The following is a 9,555-nucleotide window of genomic DNA, read 5'->3' as shown; positions in this document are numbered from 1 at the left end:
TCATCATCCTCATCATTATTATTTTACCTGGACCTAGGAAAGTTTGAGATGGATGGGCTGAAACTTTCTGTATTGTTTGATAAATGTGCATGGCACAAAAAATAATCTCAAATCTATTGTGAAATCTCAGAATCACAGAATGGTTTGGGTTGGAACCTTAAAGCTCATCCTGCTCCCCCCTCCCTGCCATAGGCAGGGACACCTTCCACTATCCCAGGCTGCTCCAAGCCCTGTTCAACCTGGCCTTGGACACTTGCAGGGATCCAGGGGCAGCCACAGCTGCTCTGGGCGCTCTGTGCCAGGGCCTGCCCACCCTCCCAGGGAACAATTCCTTCCCAGTATCTCTGGTGCTGGAGTCACCTGTGCCTCGTCCCTGGAATGCTGTTTGCTGGCTCCAGCCACGTATCCCTGTCCTTGACCCTTCTCCTGACACGGGGGCTGTTGCTTTGCAGCTGTGAGGACTCCTGCCCTTGCTCACAGATGTGCCATTGTTATTACATTGCTGATGGCTCCCAGATGTCTTTCTGTGGAGCAGAGATGTGTTCCAGGGCTGTTTGGTGTCATGGTATCCCATCTCTGCCTTGAATTTCGCCATCTTCCCCGGTCCTTAATTCCCCTTTTCCTGGCCAGCTGTGGCTGCTAAACCCTCAAGTGGTTGCTAAACCCTCAAATGCATCTAGGAGGATTTCCAAGCTGAGCAGGTGGACCAAGTGTCACACCTACCTTGCACGGTGCTCTGTACTCATGCTGGGTTCCAGCCACAGCTGTTGCAGCCATCTCTGGTGGGTCTGGCTCTCCAGAGGAGGAAATGTCTTTTTCTAGCTTGCCCAAGAACAGTTTGCACCTCTGAGCTTGCTGCCTCCTCTCAGGATGTTTCATGCCAGAAACCCCCTTGGCCTGAGTTTGAAATATCTTCAGCACTAAAATTCCCAGCCCAGGCTGATGGTGGCCTGGCCACACATGGGGAAGGGAGCTCTCTGGGGAGAAGAAAACCCTTTCCACCTTGGCCCTCTGCACAGTCAATAGCTGGGATTACTCTGCAGAGAGCAGAGCCTGGCAGCGAAGGATCAGACAAACAAGCAGCGTGAGTTCTGCACACAGTGGAGGAGCTCAGAGGTGGCTTGAGCTGCACGTCCATCTCGGGGACAGAAGGGACACCCAACCTGTGAGGCCAGTGCTGTGCCAAGCAGCCTGGAAGATCCTGGCTGTTGCTCAGATCCTGTTGCTTTCCTGTGGGGAGAGTTATTTGAGCTAACCTGTGGAGCATAACAGACACATTGGGCTGGACTCTGCTGAGGTGCTCTCCGGATTGCAGCGATCCTGTGTGGCTCAGTTAATCCCAAAGAGAGACCAGCTTCATTTTCCCAGGGTGCCTTTGCCTTGGGACAGGAGCCTCTGCTTCTCCTCTCCTGCCCCTGAACAAGCAGCAGGGTTTATGGGTTTGACCCTGGGGTTTATGGATTTGAGCCTGCCCTGAAGTACTTGCCTGCAGCTTGTTTTGGAGTTGTTTTCCCAAGGTGTCCGTGTGCCTGTCAGCAGCTGGCTCAGGGATCTTTTCCCAGTGCAGGCAGGAAGGGAGCACGCCTGGGAGCATGGTGGGGTATGGGTGGTGCAGAGGGACTGGGCAGCCTGGCATGGATGGGGGCCCTGCCAAGCACCCTGTGTGAGACAGGGCAAGCTCAGCCTTCTCTTTCCCCTCAGCAGGACTGAAGGTCCTGCAGCGAAGGAGGCTTGGAAGAAACATGGAAGGGAGGCCAGGCGAGGCTGTGGCAAGCTGGGAGAGGAGCAGGCCGAGCATTATCCGTGCTGGCTGCGCTCCCGTGGAGGTAATCTCGTAGTTATTTTAGTCTCCAGCTGGGATGCAGTTCTGATCCCAGCTTTTGCAATATCCTGCCAAGCCCAGGCTCCAAATCTGCCATTGCTGGCTCTGAGCAAGGCGGGACCGCGTGGTGAGAACCTGCCAGCATCAATTGAGGGGAAAGACCTTTACACTGCTCGCTTTTTGTGCCTTGCTGCCCATTTCGGGGCTCCTGGGAAGGGGCTCTGTGCCTTGGGCTTGGTTCTTTGGTTTGGGGTTTTTTTCCCCCCTCCATAATATGCAGATTTAAAGACAAAACTGGAGCGTTTGGATCCATGCCTCCCAATGCTGAGGAGTTCTTTGCTCCCTGAAACCATCCCATACAAACATGGGAGCTCTCTCTCCTGGGAGATGCTTGGTTTGGGTCTGTGTCCTGGAAATACATGAGAAGGCTGCAGAGAAGCTCAAACTTGAGCTCCTCCATGTTGATCAGCAGGGCTGGCTGCTCCTCCAGCAGTATTTCTGGGCCATCCTTAGGTCTGGAATAAGTTACAAGGATCATATTTCCTGGACACACTGGCTGCTTGCTTTGGGTTGCTTCAGCCTCCCTGATAACCTCAGCGATGCTCCTCGAGCAGCAAAGGCTGGGTTGAATCGGCTGCAACTGCTGCTGGTCCTCAGATCCCACAAGGATTCGAATCCTTGCCCAGTTTCAATGGGACAGGGCTTTGGTTTGGTGGGTTCTTGGAGCTGGATCAACAGACGCTCTTTGGAGTTTTGTTTGCATCACTGTTTTCAGGATGGAAAAGGAAAACCCAGCTGGTTTGGAGGAAGAGGGAGGATGGAAAAGCCTTGGTTTAAAGCGAGCTTTGCTTTCCTAGCCAGCTTGTTTAAGGAAGTCTCCACATCCCTTGACATGGATTAAGTGTGGCTTCAGGGGCCATTGTGGAGAGGCAGCACTGGAAAAATGCAGATTTCAGGGAAAGCCTTATGCACTGTGACAATTTAAAGTACCCCCGAAGGGCGTTCGCTCAGGCAGAAACACATTTTATTTGGAGCACATTATGAATGAGACAGGGGAACAATTTGCTGGAGATGGGCCGAGGATCAATTAAGCAGAGCAGAGGGCTCAGAGCAAGTCAATTTGCAAAAGGGCAAAGCACAGAGGAGGTGGCTACATCCTGTCTGGCTTCCAGGGTGTTCTCTCCGCTGGGGTGGAGTTGGGGAGCCAGGCTTCAGGATCCCGAGTACATCCCTGGAGGAGGAGACCTGCCTGCCCTGAGGAGGAGGCTCAGTGTGGTGCATCGTGGGCACTCTTCCAGAGCCACTGGGTATCCCCTTGGCTCTGCTCTTCCTCCTGGTTATCCTGATCACTGGGGCTGGGGGCGTTTCCTGGTGTGTTTGGACAGTGCTGGGACTCAGCTGTGCCGCTCCAGGACTGGCTCTCCAGCTCACTTAGCTGCATGGAAATACAAGGACACCAAACCCTGAGTACTTTTGGAGACAGAAAAAGGAATGGTGACAAGTCCCTTTGTGGTTTTTGGGTTGAAGGGGAGGGCTGACTACTTTGGAATTGAATTTATCTTCTTTTTGAAGGGCAAGGACTTTGCTTAGGTAGAAGGCAAAGTGCTCAGAACTACAAAATCTTACTGGATGCCAAAGCCAAATTTTTTAAATGGGAAAAGGAAAAAAAAACGAAGGAGTTTTTTGGGTTTTCCCCTAGAGCCTCTCTGAAAGTGGCTGGGGAAAAACAGCAAGATAGAAGACTTTAAAACTCCTTGGGTGTGCGTGTTCTTGTGCTCCATGGGATGTGCATGAGTTAACATCACAGCTGTGAGGACCGTTTATGTCCTTCTGAACTTCACATTTCATTACCTCAAAGCAGCACATCCTTAATGACCAAAAGCATCCTTCTGAATTCTGAGAAACCATGAATCCAGCTGGGTGCTCATAACTTAACTGGAGTATGAGAAGAGAACATCATTTCACTGTCTAGTGGGGCGACCCAGAATGGCCACGGGGCTCTTGGTGGACACGGTTTAGTGGTGGGCTTGGCAGTGCTGGGGGACTGGTTGTGCTCAAGGATCTTAGAGGGCTTTTCCAGCCTCAGTGATTCCCTGATTCTGTGATTCTACTGCCATCCTGTGTCACTTGGTGCAGTCCCTGTAACAAGCACAGCCATTCTGCTGCTCCTTACTGTTAAGGACCTGTCCAGAGGGAACTGAGGGTTTCATTCAACACGAAGGGCCCTCAGTTTCCCCCTGTGGCACCAGCCCCTAGCAAGAACCTGCTCATAGTTCTGGGCAAGACAGTGGCATTTTTGTAAAAGGACAGCTCTTCCCACTCCCTGGGAGTGCAGGTCCCCGTGTAGATCCTTCCATCGATGAGAACAACCATCATATTGTGCTTTGTTCTACGTTTGCTGGGATTTCAGTCCCTAAAACTCCTGCTGTCTCCCGCAGTGGCTGAGCCTGCCCAGCCCCAGTAACTGTCCCACGAGCTTCCCTTCCCCTCCATCCTGATCCCTGTGTGCTTGGAAGCAGCGACCCGCAGGCTTCAGCTGGAATCACAGAGAGCAGCACAGCAGCTTGGGGCAGCCTTCCCTCTTCGAGCCAGCTGGCTGTCACTTCCCGAGCCCCGTGCTAACGAGCTGTGACACGGGCAGGTCTCCCCTCTGCACTAGACCCTGGGCAAGCCGCTGCCAGAGGCAATTCCAGACTCTGGGGTTTGTGGATAACCTTGTCAGCAGGCCGGTTGTTCTGCTTGTTTGGGTTTTGTCACTGTCCTGACACACGGTGACATTGACAGCAGCGACACCAGACATTTCCCTGCATGGTGGCTGGGGGAGAGATGGATGTGCCTCACCACCCAGGCAGCAAAGAATCTCTTCCTAATACCTGATCCAAACCTGCCCTCTGTCACTCTGGACAGCTGCTTGGATTTCATGGGAATGAAGAGTTTTGGTGCTTTGGAACCACAGCCTGGGGGGAAAGCGTTTCTGGGAGTGGCAGGTGCATTCTGTCTCTGTCTTTGCCTTTGCCTAAGGTCTGTTCCAACCCTAACCATTCCATGATTCTGAGGTCCCTTTAGCAGGGAGAATTCTGATTTGCAGCCAACACTTTGCTCTCTGTGTTTGGAAGATGTGTATACTATACACAGACCTGACAGGGCTAGCCAACATTTTCCTTTAAAAAACAAAAGCAGAGAGGAAACTGGCTTTCAAATGCAAATGTTAGAGTGTTTCTTGTTTCCAGGAAAAATGCTGGCATTTTTGTCAAAATAGCCGTTTAAAATGTGCTTTGTGTTGCAAAGGAAGCTGGTTTGGGTTTCTATGAAGAATTAGGTATTTATTTATGATGTCTTTGAGATCCTGTGTCCTAAGCATGGTATTTTCCCAAGCTGCAGCTGAAGCCCTTTATGGGTTTTTAATCTTTTGTTTCCGCAGAAATGCTTTTTTTTTTCTCCCACCTCATATAGGGTCCCAAAGCCCTTCCTGTGATTCCCCTGTACTGTTTCCTAGAGTTCATGTTGTACTAGATGTGTTTCAAATCCCTGGGAACGCATCCTTCCACGCTGGGAGGCAGAACTGAGCCCCAGGGGTTTGTAGCAAAGACTGGCAGAGCTCTCCGGCTTTCTGGAGCTGGGGTGGCAGCAGGCTGCTCCCTGCAGGAAGGTCACCCTTCAGTTTTCCAGTGGAGGCAGGAGCCACGGGATGCCTGTGGTGTACCCACATAATCTCTCATACTCTGTGAAACGTGTGCAGGGGCCTAAGAGAGTGGCACGAGAGTTTGGTACTAATTGATTGGGTTTTCCCCATGAGCTTTTGCCCTGAGGCAAAGTTCCCTGAGCCCTAAGACCTGCTGTTTCCCTGGGAATGCAGTCAGAGCTCCAGCGTTAAATGCCACACATGTGGCTTGGCCTGAAAAGCTCACCAAAGGCATCACTTTCACCGTGGGGGGTTGTTAATTGATTTGATAGCACCTACTCTCTGGGGTTATCTGTTTGGAAACAGCCAAATGCTCCCTGATGTTGCTCTGGAACAGCCTCTATAAAGGCTCTTCCGCTGCTTCCCAGAGCAGCACCGGAGGGAAAACAGAGAGGGTAAAGAGAAGCTCCAAGCTGCACAAAGCCCTTCCCCCTTCTCTTGAAGGCAGACTGTAAAGACTTAGGTGGTCTTTCCCAAGCTTCTGTGTCTTCCTTACATCTGTGGCTGAGGAGAACCTTAAAAGGTGACTATAAGAGAAGACAGCACGTGGCCCTCTTGGAAAGGGGAGAATGACACGAACCATTCATGGCGTCTCCCTCTGATTTGATGTGACAGCACTGTCTCAGGAAACTGAGTATAGGCAAAATGTCTGCTTCCATCTCCCCCAGCCTGTCCCCTCCAGCTAAGATACGCCTGCAATTCACCGACTGTGTTGTGTCTGGCAGAAGGGTCTGTTCTCAAAAGCATCTAAGACAGCTGGAAATGAACTTCAGTAACGGCTCAAAAAGGGAGTGAAAACTCAGCTCTTCTGACTGCTCATTCATTTCAAGAGGAAGCCATTGTGGCTAATTCTGCTGGAGCCTTTTGCCAAGCCACGTGCAGCTGTGCCCACAGTAACCCCCCGTCTGGCGTCCCGGCTGGTGCGGATGCCTTGTTGAGCTGGTGCCGGCATTGGGGCTCCTGCTGTTCCTGTGCACACTCTGCTGCTCTTTCTGTGGTGTCCAGAGCCGCTTTGGCAGCACTGACTCGGCAGCCCTGCTCGAGGAGACATCGCCGCCCTCCCCATGGTGGCAGCAGCTGTGCGGGCCCAGAGCTCTGTGTTGAGGGGCCTCGGTCACAGCTCCGTGGCCTGGGCAGCCACGGGGGCCCGGGCTGGCCGCCAGCCCTGCCTCTGCCCACTGCCCCTTCTTGGCAGCAGCCAGGGGCTGTGCCCCAGCAGGGCCCCCTGCCCTCCTTGTCCGCAGCCAGCCCAGCCTCAGCACCTCGGGGCTGCCCCCACCCTCTGCCGAGGCCCGGCCTCCAGGGCTTCTGCCGCAGGCCTGGGAGATGCTTTGGGAAAGCGCCAGAGCAGCCGGGCGGCAGGAACGAGGCGGCTGCCTGGGGGCCTCTGACCCCCAATTCCTCAGGCCTTCCCACCACCCCGGCCTCCTGTCCCCTCGGAGCCTCCTGCCACCCACCCCCTCACACATGCCCCTCGTGCCTTCCCACTGCCTTGTCCCGTCAGGGACTCCGCAGCACCTCATCCCTTCACGGCCTCCCACCGCCCCGGCCCCTCAGGCTCTCCCCCAGCCCGGCCAAGCTGCCCGGCAGCGGCGCAGCCCCGAGGGAGCTCCAGAGGAGCCGGATCAAGAGACACCTCGGAGCCCTCAGCAATCCAGGCAGCAACACATGGGCAGGAGGACACAGACGGCGGCTCCTGCCCGGGACAGGGCTTGGGGCCATCTCCAGGCACCAGCCTCGCAGGGATCCCTGCAGCCCTGGCCCCTCCTGCCCACCCGCTCTGTCGGCAGTGCTAAGGCTTCAGCACAACCACCAAAGGCCAAAGGGCTTATGGCCATTTTCCCTTCCACACTGCACTCCCGGGGGACTTGTTGAGCACAAGCACCCTTTCTCCCCTCTTCCCCTGTGCCCTGCAGACACTGGGCACCAAAAGAAAGCTCCTGGACCTCTGTGCATGACAGCAGTGATTTCATATTTCCATACTGACATGAGGTCTTCCCTGCAGGCTAAGGAGACCTGGGAACTAATCCCAGGAGCCCAGAGCTCCTGGGATTAGTTCTTCAGAGATTTACACAAGCTGCCACATAGAGGAGGCTTCCTACTCCCCACCCTTCTGCAAGTGGTCTTGCACCTTCTGAAACCTGGAGAGTATGGAGCTCTCTGTGCCGCTCTTAAAAGTTGCAGGGTTTGAAGTGCCAAGCTTGAGATGGCAGGGCTGATGTCGTCAGTCAGGTCTTGAAGGGCTGAAACAGAGGGGAACAGAGCCATGGTTGGAGCCCAGAGCTGCAGGGACCAGCAGCTGAGGATAGCCCCCTGCCAGGGCCATCCCAGCCCGCTCTTGCCATGGCCAGGAGGGAGGAGGGACCAACGGGATCAGCCCGAAGGTGCTGGCCACGAATCCCCCACGTGCCCCTGAAAGCTCTCTGTGCTCTGTGCACACCGCCCCTCGTCTGCACAGGGAGCAGAGCCCTCCGCAGCCGGGGCAGGGATTGCGGCTCCTCCCGCCAGCCCCCGCTGACAGCCCGCTGCCCTCACTCACCCTTGTAGATGAGCCAGAGCTCTTCCTGCTGCTTCCTCACGTACCGCCCTGCGATCCCTGGGAATGCAGAGCCTGTCATGGACCCTGGCCTGGATCCTGCTGTGGCAGGACAGGGAAGGATCCTGATCTCGTGGCTCACCGAGGAACCTGATGGCCGCCTCTCGCAGGGGCTCCTGTGGGCTGTCCAGGTACAGCAGGGCCTGGCGCAGGTGCTCAGCTGCTCGGCTCCTGTCATCCTCCAGCTGCAGAGAGCGCCAGGAGGGAAGGGTTGGCGCGGGCTCAGCCCCTTGGCCGGGCGCTCCCTGCGCCCAGCCCTGGCCTCCCCTGCCCGCGTGGCCCCGAGGCCCGGCCAGCAGCCGCTGGCGCCGGGCTCTGGAGGGGGCCGAGGGCCGGCTGCTGCCCGGGGAGCCTGGAGAAGAGCCTGCGTGGCCCCTGGGTGCAGCAGTGGGCCGGGGCACAGCTGCCAGCCCCATGCACTGGGCACCACGAGCAGGGGGCTTCTCCAGGCTGTGGCTGGGGCTTCCAGGCCATCCTTACCAGGCGCTCACTGAACTTCCACGGCTGCTCCTTCTTCACCACCTGCTTCAGATGCCTCCTCTTCAGGAACCTTAGCGCAGAAAGCAGTGTTTCCTGGGAGGCCTGGAGAGCAGCAGAGACCCAGAGATGGCACCACAGCCCAGGGCACAGGACCCGCGTCCCTGTGCCAAGGCCAGGAGGAGGCTGCAGCCCATGTGGCGCCAGGGCAGGAGGCAGCCGAGCCCCCTCCCAGGGGAACCCCAGCAGCCCGTGAGTCCTCACTTCTGCCACATTCCGGTTCTCATCATGGCAGTGGAAGAAGAGCGGGAGCAGGCTCTGGCACACGTGCGCCTTCAGGGCCTTTTTTCCCTTGTCCATTACCAGCTCCATCACCTCTCGGAAGAGGCGAATGGAGAGCAGCTGCACATGGCTGTTGTCCTGTTGGAAAGGAACAGGAAAAGAACCAGCAAAGGTTTCTCCAGGCCCATCTGGGTGCAGGCCTGAAAATCCCCAGGGCACAAAGTGTCCAGGAGGCAGCCAGTGGCCGTGGCTGGGGGCACCGAGCCTTACATTGGCAAAGAGTGACTGGAGCACCTCAGCCAGCTGTAGGGCAGTGGGACTGGATATTAGGGTGGCTCTGTCCTGGAGTTCATTCAGGAATACAGAGAGGATCAGTGCAACCACCTCTCCATCTGCATCCTGCAGTAGGTCCATGAGGTTTTGTGTCAGACTCCGGATGCCTTCGGCCTGTGTGGAACACAATGCTGCACAGTGAAGCCATGAACTGTAGAATTATAGCATGTCCTGAGTTGGGAGGGACCCACAAGGATAATCGACTCCAACTCCTGGTCCTGCACAGACACCCCAACAATCCCACTCTGTGCATCCCTGAGAGCGGTGTCCAAACATTTCCTGGGGCTGTGCCTGTTCCCTGGGGAGCCTGGGCAGTGCCCAGCACCCTCTGGGGGAAGAACCTTTCCCTGATATCCAACCTAA

The sequence above is a fragment of the Corvus moneduloides genome, chromosome 7 (genome assembly GCF_009650955.1).
Source record: "Corvus moneduloides isolate bCorMon1 chromosome 7, bCorMon1.pri, whole genome shotgun sequence".
Taxonomy (NCBI): domain Eukaryota; kingdom Metazoa; phylum Chordata; class Aves; order Passeriformes; family Corvidae; genus Corvus; species Corvus moneduloides.
The sequence above is the reverse complement of the archived record's forward strand: the minus strand, read 5'-3'. Positions refer to the sequence as shown.